Source organism: Tachyglossus aculeatus, chromosome 4, assembly GCF_015852505.1.
Source record: "Tachyglossus aculeatus isolate mTacAcu1 chromosome 4, mTacAcu1.pri, whole genome shotgun sequence".
In the NCBI taxonomy this organism is placed as follows: domain Eukaryota; kingdom Metazoa; phylum Chordata; class Mammalia; order Monotremata; family Tachyglossidae; genus Tachyglossus; species Tachyglossus aculeatus.
Genome location: NC_052069.1, coordinates 85,542,623 through 85,564,833, shown reverse-complemented (window position 1 = coordinate 85,564,833; position 22,211 = coordinate 85,542,623). Strand labels below are relative to the sequence as shown.

The window sequence follows — 22,211 nt, the reverse complement described above, 5'->3', positions numbered from 1 at the left end:
TGTAAACAAACAGAATTCGCACTTCAGTGAAGGAGCTAAACAGGGGCGGGAGCAGAGAGGTACGATGTTGGTCTGGAGCCTAGAAGCCTATGAAGAGAAGCAGCATGGCTCAGTGGAAACAGCACGGGCTTTGGAGTCAGAGGTCATGGGTTCAAATCCCGGCTCCAACAATTGTCAGCTTGTGTGACTTTGGGCCAGTCACTTAACTTCTCTGTGCCTCAGTTACCTCATCTGTAAAATGAGGATTAAGATTGTGAGCCCCATGTGGGACAATCTGATCACCTTGTAACCTCCCCAGTGCTAAGAACAGTGCTTTGTACATAGTAAGCGCTTAATAAATGCCATTATTATTATTATTATGGAGAGTGTAGAGGGGGCAATGGGAGGTTGCTCAGACTAATAAGTGACATGCCCAAAGTCACACAGCTGACAATTGGCAGAGCCAGGATTTGAACCCATGACCTCTGACTCCAAAGCCCAGGCTATTCCACTGAGCCATGATGCAAAAGGTACTGCAGAAGCAGCATGGCATAGTGAATAGAGCACGAACCTCGGATACAGAAGGTCACTGGTTCTAACCCCTGCCCTGCCACTTATCTGCTGTATGACCTTGGGCAAGTCATTTCATTTATCTGGGCCTCAGTTACCTCATCTGTAAAATGGGGATTAAGAATGTGAGCCCCATGTGGGATATGGACTTTGTCCAACCTGATTTGCTCGTTTTTCCTCCCCTCCTCCCCAACAAGGTGCCTAGAACAGTGCCTGGCACATAGTAAGTGCTTAACAAGCATCACAGTTATTATTAATATTATTATGTCTTCACTCGTATCTGAGTGGCATAAAGTGGTCAGAAGTGAAAAGAGTGACAGATACCGTTGACGCAACAGCAGTGTGCTTGGTTGTGATGGATTTCTGATAAGCCTCCCGATGGGAATACCCATGGTCACTGACAGTTACCCCTAGAAGCCCAGGAGAAATGGACTGATCGAATACGAGGAACTCCACACTCTTGAAAGAGAACCTAAAGCTTCCAAGAGCTTTCGCCCAGGGGGAGTCTGGCTCCACTTTATGTGCTCCTTCTTGACTGATTCCTTATTGATACAAGTTTGCGAAATCAATTTAAGTTTAGGTGCCAATCTGGGACACCAACAATTTGACACTTTTACCAATAAGCAGGGCAAGTTTATCTTTACTAAAGTTTTTGGTTCCAAACTTGAAATTGTAGACAGAGATCTGAGAAGTTATCAAGCAATTCCAGAGCAGAGAAATTACTGGCAATCCCCACGCCAACTGTATGTATTTGTTTCACACCATAATTAACTTAGGAAATATACACTGTAGAAACCCAAAGAGTAATGCCCAGACATTACAGTATGAGGATCTTTTCTCCTGCCTTAGGAGTGCAGCACATTATGGCTGGGGATGCTCAAGAAACAGCCAAAATATAATGGTAAAAATATACTAAAAAATAGAAGAGGAAGAAGAGGAAGGAGTAGAAGACAGAGGATATTTGCATATAAAAAGCTATTTTCTCATGCAGGCCGGCTCAGGGGAACTTGCCCCTAGTGTTTTCTCTTCAGTTTCTATAGTTTCTAAATTGGAAAACAAAATGCATGTTTTTACTCAATCTCTGCTTCACTGACTCATAGCAACAGAGTCTCTGCCTGGCTTATGAGTTCTGATCATTTTAGTTTTAGATGGAAATTGTAGTTGTTTTCCCCCATTTGTTACCAACTTTAAATTATATTTTGTATTCCATATTCCAGCAGCCCAGTAACGGAGAGTCCCCCGCTTGCCTTCAGGCAGGTCTCCCTTAATCCATAATTGGCTAATTAAGATTTCCAAACGAGGGCTATCGAAAAATCCACTTGTTACTCATTCCCAATGTTTAATAATGTTAGGTGATAATCCAATCTATTCTTCACATATCCTAATCCTAACCAAGAAGATTTAGTGACAATCTAGGATTTCATTCTGGACAATGACTAATTCACTGAAAAATTGGTAAACGCTAAATCCTTCCCATGTGCTTATTCTTAAATCTGACAGGGATGATTATCTATACCTCAACTAGAACAATGTGGTGAGAAGCAATAAAATCATGCCAATTTAGTACTGAATTAGCTAATTTCGATGGTTTAGATGTTGATCTGTCTAGAGGCTGGGGTTTGATCACATGGTCTACTAGCGTCTCTTGCAGCAAAATGCTTCTCCGATCCTAAGTATTTCGACCTCTTTGGAGAGAGGTGGGGTGAAATTTGTGTTTGCTTTCGCCCCATATGAAGCAAGCAGCATGGCTTAGTGGAAAGAGCATGGGCTTGGAAGTCAGAGGACGTGGGTTCTAATCCCGGCTCCGCCACTTATCTGCTGTGTGACCATGGGCAAGCCACTTAACTTCCCTGTGCCTCAGTTACCTCATCTGTAAAATGTGGATTTAAACTGTGAGCCCCTCATGGGACAACCTGATTACCCTGTATCTACTCCAGTGCTTAGAACAGTGCTTGGTATATAGTAAGCGCTTAACAAATACCATAATTATTATTATTAATGAATGTACAGACAACAAAACAAAAACTATCAAAATCCCAGGCAAAACATATTAAGTTTACATTCAAGAGACCCAACAAATGCACTTTGAATTTACTGGGACATGGTAACATCAAACATGTTAGTTAGCATACAATAAGACATCTGGTTAGTTGGAGCAATTCACACTATAAGGTTTTTTGGAATAGTCAATCGTAAAATACTAAGAGCTTACTGTTTGCAGAGCACTGTACTAAGTGATTGGGAGAGTGCAATATAACAATATAACAGACACATTCCCGCCCAAAATGAGATTAGGGTTTTATCATATACCTAAAATGAATGGTGCACTTTTTTACAATGACTCAGAAGAGCTTTGCTTTATTTTCCCAAACATCCTTGCAAAGTAGGTATTAGGCATTTCCCTCTTTTTTTCAAATAAACTGATGCATGGTGAAATTATGTAACTTGACGAAGACCACTTTACCACTGTGGAAGTTGGTTCATACATGATGATAATAATAATAATAACAATAACTGATTTTGTTAAGCATTTACTATGTTCCAAGCACTGTGCTAAACACCATGGTACACCTAGATAATCAGGCCAGACACAGTCCCTGTCACTTATAGGGTCTCCTATAGGGAGAGGGAGAAAACGTACTGAATCTCCGTTTTATGATGAGAAAACTGCAAAAGAAATTGAGAAGCACCGCGGCCCAGTGGAAAAGCACTTAGTCTGCTTTGTGACCTCGAGCAAGTCACTGAACTTCTCTGTGCCTCAGCTTCCTCACCTCTAAAATGGGGATTAAGACTGTGAGCCCCATGTGGGATTGGCACTGTGCCCAATCTGATTATCTTGTTTCTACCTTGGCACTCAGTACAGCGACTGGCACATAGTAAGTGCTTAACAAATACCACAAATAAAATAATAAATGCCGGGCCCAAGGTCACTTTCCATTGGATTACATGGCTCCTTTACAAATATATTGCTATACTTTCCCTTTTACATAGACCACGGTGTCAAGGTGCCAGAGGATTAATCAGGGTCACCGAGGGTAGCACAGAAAGGCTTTCAAGAGAGTGGCTGAATCCCAGATCTTTGTGGATCCCACCAAACAATATTGCTGTGGAGCGGTCTGATGAGAGATGGGGAAATTGATGTCTTCCCAGATGTGCTCCATGGGCAACTACTGAGGCAGAGCACTGTACTAAGCACTTGGGAGAGTACCATATAGCAGCTGGTAGACACGTTCCCTGCCCACAATGTATGGGAGGGGCAGATGCTGTCTTCTGTGACTGTTCTGTACTACACTGACTTTGTTTACTGTTTTCATCCTAGTCTTGAAGGACTAGAAACATGTTCCCGGATGCTTATCTTCTGATGACAAGTGGCTCAGTGACTGTCTAAACTGATGGGGCGGCAACTTTACCTTTTTGCTGGTGAGATGGTTTCTATATAAAGCAGTACATAAAGTGGTTTTTTTTTTTGGCCCTACAAGCTAAAACTAGAGTAAAGTTTTCTGACAAACTCTTTTTTTTTTAAACAAGCATAAAAGGGGGGCAGGATCAACACATTCTAGCATTAGTTTATGAATATAAAATCTGTAGAATTCACAAATCTATGGTTTAACTTTTATTCTCGTCTCCCCTTCTAGGCTGCAAGCGCATAATGAGCAGAGAATGTATCTGCTAATTCTGCTGTATTGTACTCTCCCAAGTGCTTAGTACACTGTTAATAATATTAAGAATAATAATAATAATGATGACATTCATTAAGTGCTTACTATGTGTGAAACACTGTTCTAAGTGCTGGGGAGGTTACAAGGTGATCAGGTTGTCCCACGGGGGGCTCACAGTCTTCATCCCCATTTTACAGATGAGGGAACTGAGGCACAGAGAAGTTAAGTGACTTGCCCAAAGTCATGCAGCTGATAAGTGGCGGAGCCGGGATTGGAACCCACGACCTCTGAATCCCAAGCCCATGCTCTTTCCAATAAGCCATGCTGCTTCTCATTCTTCAACATAGTGAGCACTCAATAAATACATTGATTGACTGATTGATTGATTGCTCTTATGCAATGTTTCAGATGAAGGCACTGACTTTAGCTCCTTGCTACTAAGCTACTCAGTGCAAATATATCAATGTGAATCTAACAGCAAAAAAAAAATAATGAAGTATTGAATCTTTCATTTAAATTCCACAACTTGAAGATAGGTAAATCTTAAGTACGTAAATCTTGAATTTACCTAAGGTAAATCTTAAATTCCACAACTTGAAGATAGGCAAATCTCTAAGTAGTCAGTGACTACTCAGAGGCCTCCTTGTAATCTGAGAGCTTTATGGCATGTGGAGGAATTTAAGAAATCAAATATTTTCTTAAATAATACTCTGGCTTTCATAACATAAATTATCATTTTATTAACTAAATAAAATGTTTTTAAACTAATTCTCTATTGCATGTGAATATGAAATAATGATGACAGATTGTTGAAGAAGGAAATATTACCCAATATTGTCATAGTCCCCAAGGCACTTTTGCTTGCAACTAAAGAAATCAGTGATTGTTTTCCTGGTCATAAGAAAAGACTACATATCAGCACCAAGAGGAAAGGAAAATAATGAAGAAAGATTAAAATGTATGAAAAGAGGTTGCTGTATTAAGGATAGGTGCACAGAATTGGGTGGATTAAATATGAAATTCAAATGCTTATTGGAAATAGCAGGGATGACTAGTGAATTAGGAAGAGCAGTCAAGTGAGAATATTAAAGGACCAGAACAGGAGGCAAGGAATCCCTGGACAAATTCAATCATGCATTCAATCGTATTTACTGAGAGGTTACTGTGTGCAGAGCATTCATTCACTCATTCATTCAATCGTATTTATTGAGCACTTACTGTGTGCACAGCACTGTACTAAGCACTTGGGAAATACAAGTTGGCTATATATAGAGACGGTCCCTACCCAACAACGGGCTCACAGTTTAGAAGTGGGAGACAGAGAACAAAACAAAACATGTAATAATAATAATAATGGCATTTATTAAGCGCTTACTATGTGCAAATCACTGTTCTAAGCGCTGGGGAGGTTACAAGGTGATTGGGTTGTCCCACGGGGGGCTCACAGTCTTAATCCCCATTTTACAGTTGAAGTAACTGAGGCCCAGAGAAGTGAAGTGACTTGCCCAAAGTTACACAGCTGACAATTGGCAGAGCCGAGATTTGAACCCATGACCTCTGACTCCAAAGCCCATGCTCTTTCCACTGAGCCATGCTGCTTGACAGGTGAGCACTGTACTAAGACTTGGGAGGTACAATTCAGCAACAAATAGAGACAATCCCTGCCCACGACGGGCTCACAGTCTAGAAGGGGGGATAATTATGGTATTTGTTAAGCATTTGCTACATGCCAAGCACTGTTCTAAGCGCTGGGGAAGATATAAGGTGATCAGGCGGTCCCACGTGGGACTCACAGGTTAAATTTCCATTTTACAGATGAGGTAGCTGAGGCACAGAGAAGTTAAGTGACTTGCCCAAATGATGGGGGGAATAGGGGCATGGGCATACCATTCTACTGTTATAACAATAACTGGTTATATATGGGACTGGAGGTGCTAGTTTGCAGCTAAACTGCCAAAGTTAAAACGGTTGAGGACTGGGGAAGCAGCACGGCCTGGTGGCAAGAGCCTGGGCTTGTGAGTCAGAGGATGTGGGTTCTAATCCCGGCTTCGCCACTTGTGTGCTGTGTGACTTCACTTATCTGTTCCTCAATTACTTCATCTATAAAATGGGGATTAAGACTGTAGGCCCAGGTGGGACAGGGACCTGATTACCTTGTATCTACCCCAGTATTCAGAACAGTGCTTGGCACATAGTAAGCGCTTAAGAAATACCATAATTATTATTACTATTATTATTAGGGTCAAGATAATCATACGATAATAGTAAGAGCAGTTATATTGCCCTTGGATCTGGGACTTTTAGGCATTTGATATTTGCCCTACCCTCAACCCCACAGCATGTATGTACGTATTTTTAAATTCTATATTACAAATTATTTATTTATACTCATTTATGTCTCCCCTCTGGACTATAAGCTCGTATGGGCAGGGAATATGTCTGCTAATTCTGTTGCACTGTGCTCTTCCAAGCACTTAGTAGAGTGCTTTGCTCATAGTAAGTACTCAAAAAATACTATTGATGGACCAATTAACAGTATTTAATGAGTGCCTATTGGTGTAATGCACTACTCTGCTAAATGCTTGGGAATGTGTAACACAAAAATGAGGCATGTTCTCTGAAATGAGAAACACACTCCAATGAGGGAGATGTAAATCAAAATACATAGCAGAAGTAAAAACAAATAAGTGACTAAACATACTGGGAGGGCAAATGATTGAAGTATTTATGGCAGGTAAGCTCCAAAGCAAAATTAATTGTTGACAAATAACATTTTACTGTGTAAACTCTGGAAGATGATGACGATGGTGATGATGATTATTACTGTTGTTGTGCTTGTTAAAGGTTTACTATGTATCAAGCCCTGGTAGAGACCAGATTTGTTTAATTTAATTTGTAAATCATCTAGCTTGGGTGTGTGCGGAGGGCTACAAAATAAACACCATTTGCTGAGTTTCCCATTCAGAGTTTTGGTAAAAACAATAGCAACTTAGAATATTGTTTGTTTAACCTGCCTATAGTCACAGGTGGTGTTCCTCCCACAGTCCACCCAGAGTGTGCCCACTGACCATTTACTGATTGACTCAAAACCTCTGAAAGTTTTGGACTGCCAAAGATCAACCATTTCTCACTCTGTAATTCTGGACTCTTTAAGGGGTCCTGTGACCTACAGTACCCAATCATCATCATCATAATAATGGTATGTTAAGTGCTTACTATGTGCCAAGCACTGTTCTAAGCACTGGGGTAGATACAAGGTAATCAGGTTGTCCCACGTGGGGCTCACAGTCTTAATCCCCATTTTACATATGAGATAACTGAGGCACAGAGACGTTAAGTGACTTGCCCCAAATCACACAGCTGATTAGTGGCAGAGCAGGGATTAGAACCCACAATCAATCAATCAATCAATCAATCATATTTATTGAGCACTTATTGTGTGCAGAGCACTGTACTAAGCGCTTGGGAAGTACAAGTTGGCAACATATAGAGACGGACCCTACCCAACAGTGGGCTCACAGTCTAGAAGGGACAGAGTGCACAGTGCTCACAATAGTGCTTTGCACATAGTAAGCGCTTAATAAATGCCATTATTATTATTACCAGACACCTTCTTTCTTCCATGTTCTTTTTCTTTCTAACTTTTCTGGTATCTGTGGAACGCTTACTATGTGCCAGGCACTGTACCAAGCTCTGGGGTAGATAGAAGATAACTTCTGACTCCCAAGCCTGTGCTCTTTCCACTAAACCATGCTGCTTCTCATTATCCCCCACAGCCTAAGAGTGTGCAGAAAATTGTACCAGGTTCTTGGGATGTCCAATATCACCCCTCAATCAAAAGGATAAAAAATGGCTATATTTCCATGCTGTTAAAAAGCAGTGGTAACGCCCTCTTTTATTTTTCCTACAAGAGGGGAATGAAGATGAGCAGAAATGGAGTGACAGTGATAACATAAACAGTGATTAAGAAAAGAGAACAAAGGTGGTAGACACTGCTTAAGTAAAAAGCTATATGCTGCTATCAACAAACAGCTATTTAGGGTGATGTAGCTTTGGTCTTCATCAAATCCCTGAATAGCCTTTATTATCTTTACAATCAATCAATCAATCAGTATTCATTAAGTGCTTACTATGTGTCAAGCACTGTTTTAAGAGCTGGGGTAAACACTCTGAACTCTAGAAGGGTGTGACCTCCAGTTAGGGAAATTGGATTAATCTGGCTTCACATTCTTAATCAATCAATCATTTCCTGAGTGCTTACAGTGTGCACAGCACTGTACTAAGCACTTGGGAAAGCACAATATAATGACAAGTAAGTTTTGGGATATGTGGACCTACTGTTAAACCAAAAAATAGGGTTAGCATACTAGTTGAGACCTTTGAATTTTGGGTTCTCTAACCTTCCTTGTTTTACCCAAACTGAAACATCTCCTCGTCTTAGGCCCTTACTTCTTTCTTCCTTCTCCTCTTATCACCTTTCTCCCAAATCCAATTTCATTCCCTTCCATCCTTCCCTGATGTCCCCATAATAATAATAATAATGATGGCATTTATTAAGTGCTTACTACGTGCAAAGCACTGTTCTAAACACTGGGAAGGTTACAAGGTGATCAGGTTGTCCCACAGGGGGCTCACAGTCTTAATCCCCATTTTCCAGATTTTCCTTCTGTCTAAAAATGATGTTTTTGATTACCAAATGAGGATCATATTTGGTGCCCCAAACTCTTGAGAATTCCATTTGGGAATTACTAATCATTTGGGAATACACAACAGAAAGAAGTGGCAGTTCTTCCCCTCAAAGAGTTTACCATCTGATAAATGGAAAGGTCAATGACTAACAACTGTACTATTTTCTACGATTAAAAAAATTCTGGGACAACGTAGTTTATATTCTTGAGAATTTGGAAACATAGTGGTTTAGTTCTACTCTGGACAAACAAATTCTTATACAGCAGTTCAAATTAAATAAGTCAAATGTGAAACTTTTTTGGATATTTGATCACGTAAACAAATGTTCAAGCTATTTGCGCAAAATTTCAAAGTGACATAGTTTGGTATCCCTAATCTAGATTTGTCTGAGAAGAGTTCACATTTTAAGCCATTACAAATAATTTAACAGGCAGACAGTTACTGAGAACTCCCTGGGATTCCAAGCCCAGTTGGAGGGGAGAGAAGCTCTTAGACATTCAACTGTGAAGTCCACAGGAAACAGAAGAGCCAGTAAATGGCATTTATAGGAGTGTTTTTCAATGCTGATAAACTACAGGAACTCAGTAATCAAGGCAGAAGGGACCATCTTCTATGAGTTTCACAACAGTAGGTCGCCTGAGAATTGCTATCACCTACAAAATAGTTTAAATATTATTTGGAACAAGAATTTTTTTTTAAAGTCTTTTAATAGCATGTTCACGTGTCCGACGGGGGTGGTTGGGACCGACCTACAACAAGAGCCAAAATTCTGATGAAAATTGGTGCAATGTGGAATGTGAATGACAGCTGAAACAGCTTGTTTTGTTAATGACGGCACTGAATTCTCAAATTAAGCACAGGATGTAAGAAAAACCCAGACTAATTTCCAAAATTGCCAGTACATTTTTTTTTTAAATTCTGAATAGAAGAGATGAGTCGATAAGCAGAGCCAAGAGGAGGGTGAGGCAGGCGGCAGGGCAGGTCGATGGGGAAGGGAGAAGCAGTTTTGCTGCCCTGGATGCCAGCTTGCCTTTCCAGCTTGCCTTTCATTCGCTTAATCGCATTTACTGAGCGCTTACGGCATGCAGAGCACTGTTCTAAGCATTCGGGGAAGTAGAATACAGTAATAAAGCGACACAATACCTGCCCACAACAAGCTCACAGTCACTTTCCCCCCTCAAAACCACTGTTGCCTGGGGAGTCCATGCACTGATGGACAGGGGAGCAGCAGTGATAGGCCTGTAGAGAGGGCAGGAAGTCACCCATCTGCCACTTGTCTGCTGTATGACCTTGTGCAGGTCACTTCACTTCTGAACCTCAGTTACCTCATCTGCAAAATGGGGATTGAGACTGTGATCCCTGCGTGGGACAGATATTATGTCCAACCCCATCTGCTTGTATCCATCCCAGCACTTAGAACAGTGCCTGGCACATAGTACGGGCTTAACAATGTCATAATTATTCAAGCATTTAGTACAGTGCCTTGCACACAGTAAGGGCTCAATAAATACGACTGAATGAATGAACCTCATCTTGCTGCAGCCAAAAGTACTTACAACCTGAGAATCTCCCCTAAGCAGCAAAATAATGTACCCTGACATCAGGGATGATGTGATTTCTTTTAATTTCTCTTAACTTTTCCTAAGTACCAGAATTAAAACAAAATGCCGATACTCTAATAAAGAGCTCAGACTATGAGAATACAAATGTATCTAAACTCCCAGGAGTCACCTGAAATATATTCAGGGGACAAAAAATACTTACTTTTCGAAGTAACTTGCTTTTACAGGTTCCTGAGAGAAACACTTAGATTTCATATATTTTCTGTTTGTCAAGCGCAATTTAAAAAGCCCTCAACTGGGGTCATGAAAAGGCATGAAAAGACATGATTCTTTTCACTTTAGTGCAATATTTCAAAGTAAATGAGACACATTTCAGTGAAAACAAATGGCCCTGAATCCCTCAGTGTTAACATTATTAGCCAAATATAGTCAATCAAAAAAGCCCCTCACAAAGACTTCTGTGTTTACCGGGTAAACAAATTTTTCCTAGCAACTGTTTAAGTGACTATCACAGATGCTATGGGCCTTATTAGTGGCCTTTGATTAAAAAAATATGGACTGCTAATACTGTATTCTGAGTCATCTATTTTCCCATCTGTTAGCAATTCCTGCAATATGAACTATCAACAGAACAGCTAACAACAATAATTTTCTATGGCAATTGCAATGCTGACTTGCCTATAGCACTTTGTAAGGTTTTACTAGTGCACGCCTCAAATTGTTTTGAGTTGTTTGTGGCCTCGTGACACACACCCTCCCCATAAATTCCGTCTTCACTCAATCCTTCAGATTTTATTTTTTTGGGGGGAAAGGATCTGGTTTAGTCTCATAAAATTTTGTTCACTAAGGCCACTATACTCACTTCACTAAAACTAAAATCAGGAAACAAGCCAAAGTCTTAGAGACAAGCGGTCAGTTCATTGATGAGTCATTACCATTATCATCAACGGACATTTACTGAGGTGCTACAGGATGCCTAGAATAATGCTAAGTGCTAGAGGTACACACATGCAAAAATTTGATATTTACCCCACTCTCAGCCCCATGGCACTTATCTACATAACCTTACCCTCAGTCATTTCTCTTCTTTATAATGTATATCAATGTCTGTCTTTCCCTGAAGACAAGAAGCATTTTGTGGGTCTACCAACTCCACTGTATTGTACTTTCCCAAATACGCTGTACAGAGCTCTGTACATTCAATAAATACCATTGACTGATAATGACTCCAAATGAATTCCTTCAGTTGGATGAAATGCTCACACAGCAGTAAGGAGCGCATTAAACAATAAAAATGTTTTAAAATGGTATATCTTCAAGATACTTTGAGACACTGTTGGCTCTCTCAATTTCCAGCATGGTGAACTGTCCAGAAAAATTATGCTTTCAAACGATCCAACTTTATCTCAGATAGAAACTGTTCTATCCTTGGCTCCACCACTTGTCTGCTGTGTGACCTCGGGGAAGTCACTTCACTTCTCTGTGCCTCAGTTACTTCATCTATTAAATAGGGATTGAGACCAGGAGCCCCATATGGGACATGGACTGTGTCCAATCTGACAATCTTGTATCTACCCCGGCATGTGCCTGGCACACAGTAAGTGCTCAGCAAACATCATTTAAAAAAAAGGCAGATAGAAAATATTATCTCAACATTTTGAATCTATTTGTACCAAAACACTACATACACACACACACACACACACACGCATACACTCTCTCTCTCTCTCTCTCTCTCTCTCTCTCTCTCTCTCTCGTAAAATGTGGAAGTTGTCTTCATCTGTTGTGTTCTAGATTGTAAACTCCTTTGTCACCCCCACCCCACCTCAAAAATCTCCAGTGGTTGCCTATCAACCTTTGCATGAAGCAAAAACTCCTCACTATTGGCTTCAAAGCTCTCCAACACCTCGCCCCCTCCTACTTCACCTCCTTTCTCTCCTCCTTCAGCTCAGCCAGCACGCTCCGCTCCTCTGCCGCCACTAATCTCCTCATTGGGCCTCATTCTTGCCAGTGTTTACAACAGTGCTTGGCACATAGTAAGTGCATTCACTACCTCACGTTTGATCAGTCTTAAGAATAGCATTTCTCTTGAGCCCATCAGTCAGCTGGGCTGCGGTAATGTGTGCATAGGGATCTATCATTTGAGATCCGTTATGGGTACAGTAACCCAAGCGTCTTACCTGCTGAATTTCCAAGGAGGATACCACTAATTATGTCTGCATAGATTTTTGTGTCATTACAGGTGATTTTACAGGTGCTTATTTCCAGAGCTATCCCCTTTCTATACAACTATATGTACCTCGAACGGGCTGGCTTTGAACAGTGTGTTATTTCACGAAACTGCTAAAATTATTGGAAAAAAGAAACTTCATGCATTACTTTACCTAGATATGTCTGTAACCAAGAAGACAGTAAGGAATTCCATTGTGTTTATGCCCAAGAAAAAATTACATTTATCATAGTATCTTTGAGATACTATCAGCTAATGTGCCCTGTTCACTTCTCATCAATCAATCAATCAATCGTATTTATTGAGCGCTTACTGTGTGCAAAGCCCTGTACTAAGCGCTTGGGAAGTACAAGTTGGCAACATATAGAGACAGTCCCTACCCAACAGTGGGCTTACAGTCTAAAAGGGGGAGACAGAGAACAAAACCAAACATACTAACAAAATAAAATAAATGTGTTGCTCTCTGTGTATATATGTATATATGTTTGTACATATTTATTACTCTATTTATTTATTTATTTTACTTGTACATATCTATTCTGTTTATTTTATTTTGTTAATATGTTTGGTTTTGTTCTCTATCTCCCCCTTCTAGACTGTGAGCCCACTGTTGGGTAGGGACTGTCTCTATATGTTGCCAACTTGTACTTCCCAAGCGCTTAGTACAGTGCTCTGCACACAGTAAGCACTCAATAAATACGACTGATTGATTGATGGATGGATTGATTGATACAAATTTTGGTTCAGATTCCACTAGTCCAACATTAAAGACTTATTACAAGTTGAAAATGAATTATGTGAAAACCAACTAAAAGAAAAACACAGCATGGAGAAAAGAGTGGGAATCAGTCTTCAAGGAAGGGACAGGATATGAGTAATAAGCCTAATTAAGATGCATCCACAGTACAATTCACTTCTTATAATTCAGTATTGTTTACTGTTCCATCACATGCCTATTTTGGGGGTCTACTACCATATTTTCATTTGCTCTTACTTTTTGTTTGGAAATATTTTCTGTCAAGGACTTTTTTCAGAATGATTATAAACAACACAGTTTATTCTTAAGGCAAACGTGTGGAATGAAGCACACTGGGAAGACATTATTCTTACTAATAAAACTGAGTTCGACCATTTGTACAATTTTCTACACCAGTAACAACTTAAGCCTTTTCTCTGACACAGTTTATACCATGCCTGTCTTCACATCATAAAAATGTTATAAATTACAGTGCCAAAAATAAGAGTTATAAAAGAAAACAATCTAGAGGTTAGCTACAAACCATAAATCATAAAATGAGCAGCAATGCTCAACTTCAAAAAAATGAAATGAAACAATTGCTGGAGAAAAGCAAGATTCCCCTTACATTTAGTTTTTGGAAACCAATTTTGCAGTTCTTTCAAAATACCTTGGAAGTTTTGTTCCACACCCAGTCTATTACAAAGACACCCATTTAAAACTGGTAAAGAAAATTAAAAGAATAAACTTAAAAGAAAATAGATTTTGATTAAAGTTCCCAGGCCTGACCTGCCAGATGAGCCAACGAAAAAGAGTTCTTCTGAGATGGAAATATTTTTGCAGTTTTTATTAATTGAAAATGGAGTCAGACTAAAATGTCTAGTTTTTCAGATTTCTCAGCTATTAGTAGACAAATGAATAATTTCAATTCCAAACTTATGAACAGTTACCACAATTCAACAAAAAAAATGATTTTTTAGTCAGTAAGTGTTTGACGATAAAAATAGTCACAATGCTTCAAAAACTCTGAAGTGTTAAAGCAGAACAGCTGACATTTCAAAGAAATCTAAGAAGTTTCCAAATCTCTCAACGATTACACCTACAATTCTCCTGCAAAACCTTATACTATGGACAACCTACTCACCTGTTCCCTCCCTGCACTTGGGAGCACAAGTACTTTCTTTGATAATGAGGCATTCTAAGCTCAAACAGGCTCATGTGTTATCTGAAGAATGTGTCCTAATTTCCTAATCACCTTCTAATCAAAACATGCTTTAAAACAAAATTGAGAATACCTTCTGTTGATTGTTATTTGTAAACAGGGGAGTCATTTAGCTTAACAGATAAGGTGGAAACTTTGCAATAAATGACTGTAAGCAGGGAACATGTCTACCAACTCTGTTGCTTTGTACTCTCCCAAACGCTTAGTACAGTGTTCTACACACAGTAAGCACAGAATAAACACCATTAATGATGATTTCAAAACTTGCCTATTAACTTGGAGTTTGAGGGGTTTGCCTTTTTAGGAAATTATTTAAACTTAAAATTTTCATCCTCATATGGCTAAACAAATGCTTCTTTTACAGGCAATAATTCTCAATAATTCTCAACTATTAAAAATACTTTTGAAATTACGGATCAACATTTTACTAGGAAAGTGATGGTATGATGCGAAAAATTTCACTTAACGACCATTATGCATAAAGGACTGTACTAAGAGCAGGGAAAAAATGCCTGGTGAAAATGCCTGGTCCCCAAGGACTCACAATCTTAGAATGGGGGGTCAGGGAGAGAGAGAAAAGCAGTGTGGTCTAGTGGGTAGACCTTGGTAGAGGAGAGCCCCATTTCACATACCAATCACTGCAACAGCCCAGGGCTCTGGGGAGGGATTTTCAGTTATGCCACGAGATCTGTTCAAGACAACCAAAACCACTGGGGAAACCCAAGTTGTCAAGAGGATTCCCAGAGAGGTTTTTAGACCCAATCTAGTTCATGACATGAACACAGATGCTTCCAAATTTGCCCTCAGGTTTGAGAATTAAGGTCATATTGTCTAGTGGCTAATTTTGGGATTATCAGCCACCTGACTAGCTACGGGTGCCATTTTTATCTTGGGTGTGAGATAAACTGGGGGTAAGGCACTGCCACTTTGATGAGGTAGCATGAGAAAACGTGGGAGGAAGGGGGTGAGAACAGGAAAAGGGGGAGAAATGAGAACATGGGGTAGAAGGGAGGAAAAGAATGGGAAAAGAGAGGATAGGGCAAGGAAGGCAAAGAATTGAAACAATCAATAAAAAGAAGACCCAATCCCAATCGTACACTTATTAGCCAGTCTGAAATTTCTGGTCATCTAATGGCCAAAAGTTTTGATCTCTAGTTAAAATAAAATATGAATATCAACTAGCCACTTTCTTTGGAAAGATGAAATTTCATCTTAGTTTAAAATAAGCCTATTTGATGAAATCAGGAGAAACAAAGTTATCATCTTTGGGATAACTGGCAAAATGAAAGACATATTCTTGGCTTAATTTCATGGAAAAAACAACGTACTTATACTTGCAGCCAGTTTCTGATACTCTCAGTAAGTGATTGAAACTTGCAGCATTAATGTCTATTCCCCCCTCTACACTGTAAGTTCCTGATGGGCAGAGAATTTGTCTACCAAATCTGCAGAATTGTAGTCTCCCAAGAACTTGGTAGAGTGCTGTGCATACAGTAAGCACTCAATAATTACCATTGATTGATAGATTACTACCATGCTTAAAAGGGAATTTACTCTCCTTAGAATACCTTTGACTGAAAATAATTTCAAAATGGCTTAGCTGATGTTTGTTAACAACATATTTCAGAAAATGGTTCTTAGCATGAAAACTACTTCGCTTTTTCCTTGAAAAATATGTCCAGGATATACCTTCCTTTGTCTGTTACACCAACTATGTCTCATTTGCCCTTGTTCTTTATTATGGACTATTCTAAAATAAGTGGAAATTTTACTACTGCTGCACTAGCTAGTTATGCTCTAAGTGATAACACTTTCCCATTTCTGAATCCCTTGGCCTCACTAAATCCAACTCACCTTCAAGACTTACACCTTCAAAGCTTATTGAAGGCACATCTCTAAGAGGCCTTTCTCAACTAGGTCCTCAATTTCTCTTTTCCATTCCCTTCTGCATCATCCTTCTGCTTGGATTTGCACTCTTTATTCACCCCTCCCTCAGTCCCACAGCACATACATCTGTAATTTATTTATTTATATTATTGTCTGCCCTCCCAGACTGTAAATTCATTGTGGGCAGGGAATGTATCTACCAGCTCTGTTATAGTGTACTCTCCCAAGTGCTTAGTGAAGTGCTCTGCACACATTAAGCGATCAATAAATATTATTGATTTATTAACTACACCTAGCCCAGACTAATCCGGTGCCTCGTCTTTGCCCATGGCTCAGAATGGGAAATAAAGAGCAAGTGGAAAGAGAAAGTAGTGGTGGCAGCAGCTATGGAGGTTCCTTAGCAAAAGACTACTCAGCTACATTTGCAAGAAAAGTAGTTTGAACATTTTATTTTGTTCAGTTGAGGAAGAACCAGCTGGCTGTTTAGAGAGCACCCCCTAGAGATCATACTGCTGGAACCTAAATATATTTTGTATCTTAAGTTTCCAAGTCTCTTTTTTTTTTTACAGTCAAGAGTTGAGACTTAGCCTAAGCAGGAAATGTATTTATTAGCCAAAGTGGCAACCTAAAGTTTGCATTTTTGAGCCCTGGTTAAGGAAGTAAGCCCCTAAAATGACATCTCTTCCAAGAGGTCTTCCCTGACCAAGCTTTTTATTTCCTCTATCCACCCTCCCTTCTGTATTGACTGTGAACTTGGCAGTGTCAAGCACTTTGATACTCCTCCTAGTCACACAAAACTTATGTACATATTCTTATACTCTACTATTTCCCCTATCCCTAATCGATTTTAATGTCTATCTTCCCTTGGAAACTGTAAAGTCCTTGTGGACAAGAATCAGGTCTACCAACTCTTTTGCAATGTACTCTTTCAAGTGCTTAGTACAGTTTTCTGTACACAATAAATGCTCAATAAATACTACTGACTGGTTAATGGGAAGTAATAAGCCAGTTTCTTTAAAAGTTGTATTTGTATAGCACTTCATTCATTCATTCAATCGTATTTATTGAGCACTTACTGTGTGCACAGCACTGGACTAAGCGCTTGGGAAGTACAAGTTGGCAACACATAGAGACGGTCCCTACCCAACAGTGGGCTCACAGTCTAGAAGGGGGAGACAGACAACAAAACAAAACATATTAACAAAATAAAATGAATAGAATATGTACAAGTAAAATAGAGTAATAGATATGTACAAACATATATACATATATACAGGTGCTGTGGGGAGGGGAAGGAGGTAAGGCGGGGGGAGGGGGAGGAGGGGAAGAGGAAGGAGGGGGCCCAGTCTGGGAAGGCCTCCTGGAGGAGGTGTCAAACTCTATGTCAAACACTGTCACTTTATGTCAAACACTATTCTAAGCACTAGCGTGGATGCAAGTTAAGTTGAACACAGTCCCTTTCCTGCATGTGGCTCACAGTCTTAGTAGAAGGGAGAACAGGAGAACTGATGCACAGGGAATTGAAGAGTCTAGCCCAAGGTTATGCATCAAGCAACTGTCAGAGCCAGAATTAGAACCCAGGTCCTTCGACTTCCAGACCTGTGCTCTTTCCACTAGGCCACACCATAGGTTTAAATTAGCCATTTGGGGTCGAGGAGTATTGCATGAGCCAGAATTTCCAGTCACCTTCAAGACGTACACCTTCAAAGCTTATTGAAGGCACAGCTCTAAGAGGCCTTTCCCAACTAGGGCCTTAATTTCCAGACAAGCCAAAACATGAATGGGGGTCTGCACCCAAATGACACTGGTTTTTCCTTTTCTTATGACCAGGCAAGATCAGGCCAACCTGATTTTTGGAAAGGAGAACTGAGGAGCCGGTCATCTATGCTTTTTGTGAGCTTCTGGGACCTGTATTCCTTGCAACTGGATTTTATCATGATCATCAGCAGTGGAATTTATGGTGTGCTAGTGGGTGCAGAGCATTGGACTGTATACTTCAGAGTGGGCAACAGAATAAAACTTGTTGCAAACTTGTACTTCCCAAGCGCTTAGTACAGTGCTCGGCACACAGTAAGTGCTCAATAAATACGATTGAATGAATGAATGAATAAAAGGTATGGTCGCATTCCTCAAAGAGTTAAAAAATCTAGTGGAGGACAGGACCTAAACAATCATATATACATTGGGTAAATGCAAAGTTGTGTTGTGGGTCTCGTGGATACAGCAATGGTCTGGTGGGAATCAAGAGACTTGGGTTCTGGACTTGGTTTTGCTTGCAACTGGATTACATGGGTGAAGACTGCAAATTCATTCATTCAATCTTATTTATTGAGCACTTACTGTGTGCAGAGCACTGTACTGAGAGCTTGGGACGTACAAGTTGGCAACATACAGAGACGGTCCCTACCCAACAACGGGCTCACAGTCTAGAAGCAAATCTGCTTTGTAATGTGCTACAGCCTTGCCCACCCACTTTCTCACTGCATTAAATAGATCCAATCAGCTTGCCCTCTTCTATTTTACTTGGTTGATTTCCTACTACAGTTTAGCCTGCTCACTTCACTCCTCTAACAGTAACCTACTCACTGTACCTCCATCTCGTCTATCTGGCTGCTGACCTCTTGCTCACAACCTCCCTCTGGTCTGGAATTCCCTCCCCCTTCATAGAAGATAGACCAACACCCTCCCCACCTTCAAAGCCTTATTAAAAGCACATCTCCTCCAAGAGCCTGTCCTAAGCTCCCCTTTCCCCTACTCCCTCTCCCTTCTGTGTTTCCCTTGCACACGGATTTGTCTGCTCTAAGCTTTTGCCATTCACCCCATCCTCAGCCCCAAGGCATTTATGTACATATTTGGAATTTACACTCATGTCTGTCTCCCTGTCTGGACTGTAAAATCCCCTGTGGGCAGGGGACACATCTACCAACTCTGCTGCATTCTCCCAAGCACTTGGTACAGTGCTCTGCACACAGTAAAGTGCTCAATGAATACCATTAATTGAATGATTGTGCCAATACTGTGTATTGGCACATACTGTTCCCAATCATGGGAACATGATTGGCGGGACATGAGAATGGGGTGGGCTAAGAAAGCCACTTGCACTATAATCAATTGTTCTGCACAGAGATCAATCAATCAACGGTATTTATTTAACACTTACTGTGTGCAGAGCACTGCACAAAGCGCTTCGGAGAGTACAATACAGTAGAGTTGGTTGACACATTCCCTGCCCAAAGGAGCTTAAAGTGTACAGATGTTTACCAATTCTACTGAGTACATAGTATACTGCTTTGCGCATTATAAGTGCTCAGTAAATACAACTGATTGATTGAAAAGGAAGGAGACGATAAGAGAGGAAACATCAAAATTTCCTCAGGTCTCAGATGGGGCTTTAAAAGAGATTCTGGGACACCTTGGGCTACTCGAGGCCTGCAATGTGGACTTGTATTGATGTCTGTTTTCCCCCCCTCTAGACTGTAAGACCGATGTGGGCAGGGATTGTCTCTCTTTATTGCTAAATTGTATTTTCCAAGCACTTAGTACAGTGCTCTGCACACAGTAAGTGTTCAACAAATACAACTGAATGAATGAATGGAAGAACTATCTACAAATCAATCCAGTCTTTACCATTTATTAAAATGATCCTATCAAAAGTGATGAGGTTTCAGGTGACTACAAGCAGCTCTGGGTATGCACTGGATTTATTTTTTTCAATCCCGGTTGTCCAAGATACCAAATAAAAGTTTTATGATTAACCAAAACCTTCAATTATCAGTACATCTATACCTCACTGATATTCTGCCTTATGATATTTATATTAAGACTTTTCATTCACTAGAAAATACAGCATAACCTCAAAATTGCTATATTCTTGGAATTACTGTTGCCAGGCTACCAAAAAAAAAAAATCCATATAAGCCTGAAATGTCACACCGTAAGTGATGAGAAGCTACAGAAAGAGCATGAGAGAATAGGACACCATAATATTCTACTTACAGAACTGGCAACAAAATTCTCCCTTAAAAATTAAAAGGGCAGAACAACCACTGGTAGGCCCTTCTTAACATTTCGGTAATATTTACATTTCATGATGTCCTTTCAGTTATTCTGTAAAGAGATCTCCCTGAAAAAATTCTATGAGGAACTGAATTGGGAGCACCAAAATGCTCATTTGTGGGGGGAAAAAAACCCAAATCTTGATGGTGGCTTTAAAAATTCTTTGATATTTTAATAAGACACAAAACAATTCTATTTATTCTGACGGTTTTGACACCTGCCTACATGTTTTGTTTTGTTGTCTGTCTACCCCTTCTAGACTGTGAGCCCGTTGTTGGGTAGGCCCGTCTCTTTATGGGCCCAGCACTTAGAACAGTGCTTTGCACATAGTAAGCACTTAATAAATGCCATCATTATTATTATTATATGTTGCCGACTTGTACTTCCCAAGCACTTAGTACAGTGCTCTGCGAACAGTATGTGCTCAATAAATACGACAATGAATGAAATCAACAATCCAGTGAATTAATCATATAAAAATAGAGCATTTAAGATAGATTCATATTTTCCTCACAAAGAGTAAAGGCTGCCTGAGGTTCTCCCAGAGAGGTGTCTTGTTCTTATGAGAAAATGCTTCAGTGACACCTCCTGACCATCAGAGGTTGATGTACAGTAAGTTGACTCTTTTTCACCAGAACTTTCTCTAAAAGCTACGCCTTCATTTATTCCTTCATTCAATCATACTTACTGAGCGCTTACTGTATGCAAAACACTGTAGTCAGCGCTTAGGAGAGGATAATATAACAATAAACAGAAGCACTCCCTGCTCAAGACAAGCCCTACCCCACCTCCACATCCCTCACTGAGACCTTTTTCATTTCCTCTCCCAAAGTCCAAGACTGTGGAGTCTCCGATGCTACTAATTCCCTCTCTGCTCATTCTGAAGTGCCACGAAGCAAAGGGTGGGGACTGCCTGGGCTACTCTCCCAGAAATTCCTCAGATTTGAACAGTTCACCAAGTGAGAGATGTTCCCCACGTTTCTCTCCCCAAACAGCTCCCCAAATTAGATATTGCTTTATCAATATATACTTACCTCAGCACATAGTAAACTCTTAATAAATGACATAATAAGGGTTTCATTTGGATACTTTTAAATGGAAGGCATAATTTCAGCCACACACTTGGAACTGTACTCAATCCCCTTGCCCCCTCCTACCTCACCTCAGTACTCTCCTACTACGACCCAGCTCACACTTCACTCTTTTAATGCTAACCTTCTTACTGTACCTCCATCTCATCTATTTTGCCGCCAACTTCTCACCCACAACCGGCCTGTGGCCTGGAACGTCCTCCCTCTTCATATCTAACAGAAAATGACTCTCCCCACCTTCAAAGTCTTATTGAAGGCACATCTCCTCCAAGAAGCCCTCCTTTCCTCTTCCACTCCCTTCTGCATCGCCCTGACTTGATCCCTTTATTCATCCCCCTTCTCAGTCCCACAGCACTTATGTACACATTTGTAATTTTTTTATATATTAATATCCGTCTCCCTCTCTAGACTGTAAGCTATTGTACTCTCCCAAGAGCTCAGTAAAGTGTTCTGCACACAGTAAGTGCTCAATAAATAGGACTGACTGAGTACCCTAAACAAAACTTAGGTGGCTCACTGTAAACAGTGGC

At 40.2% G+C, this 22,211-nt stretch overlaps 1 protein-coding gene across 2 annotated transcripts in view; it reads right to left on the bottom strand.

Moving 5' to 3' along the window:
• Positions 1–22,211, bottom strand: part of STK3 (serine/threonine kinase 3) — a 363,087-nt gene that overhangs the window by 2,306 nt on the left and 338,570 nt on the right. The window lies entirely within an intron of this gene.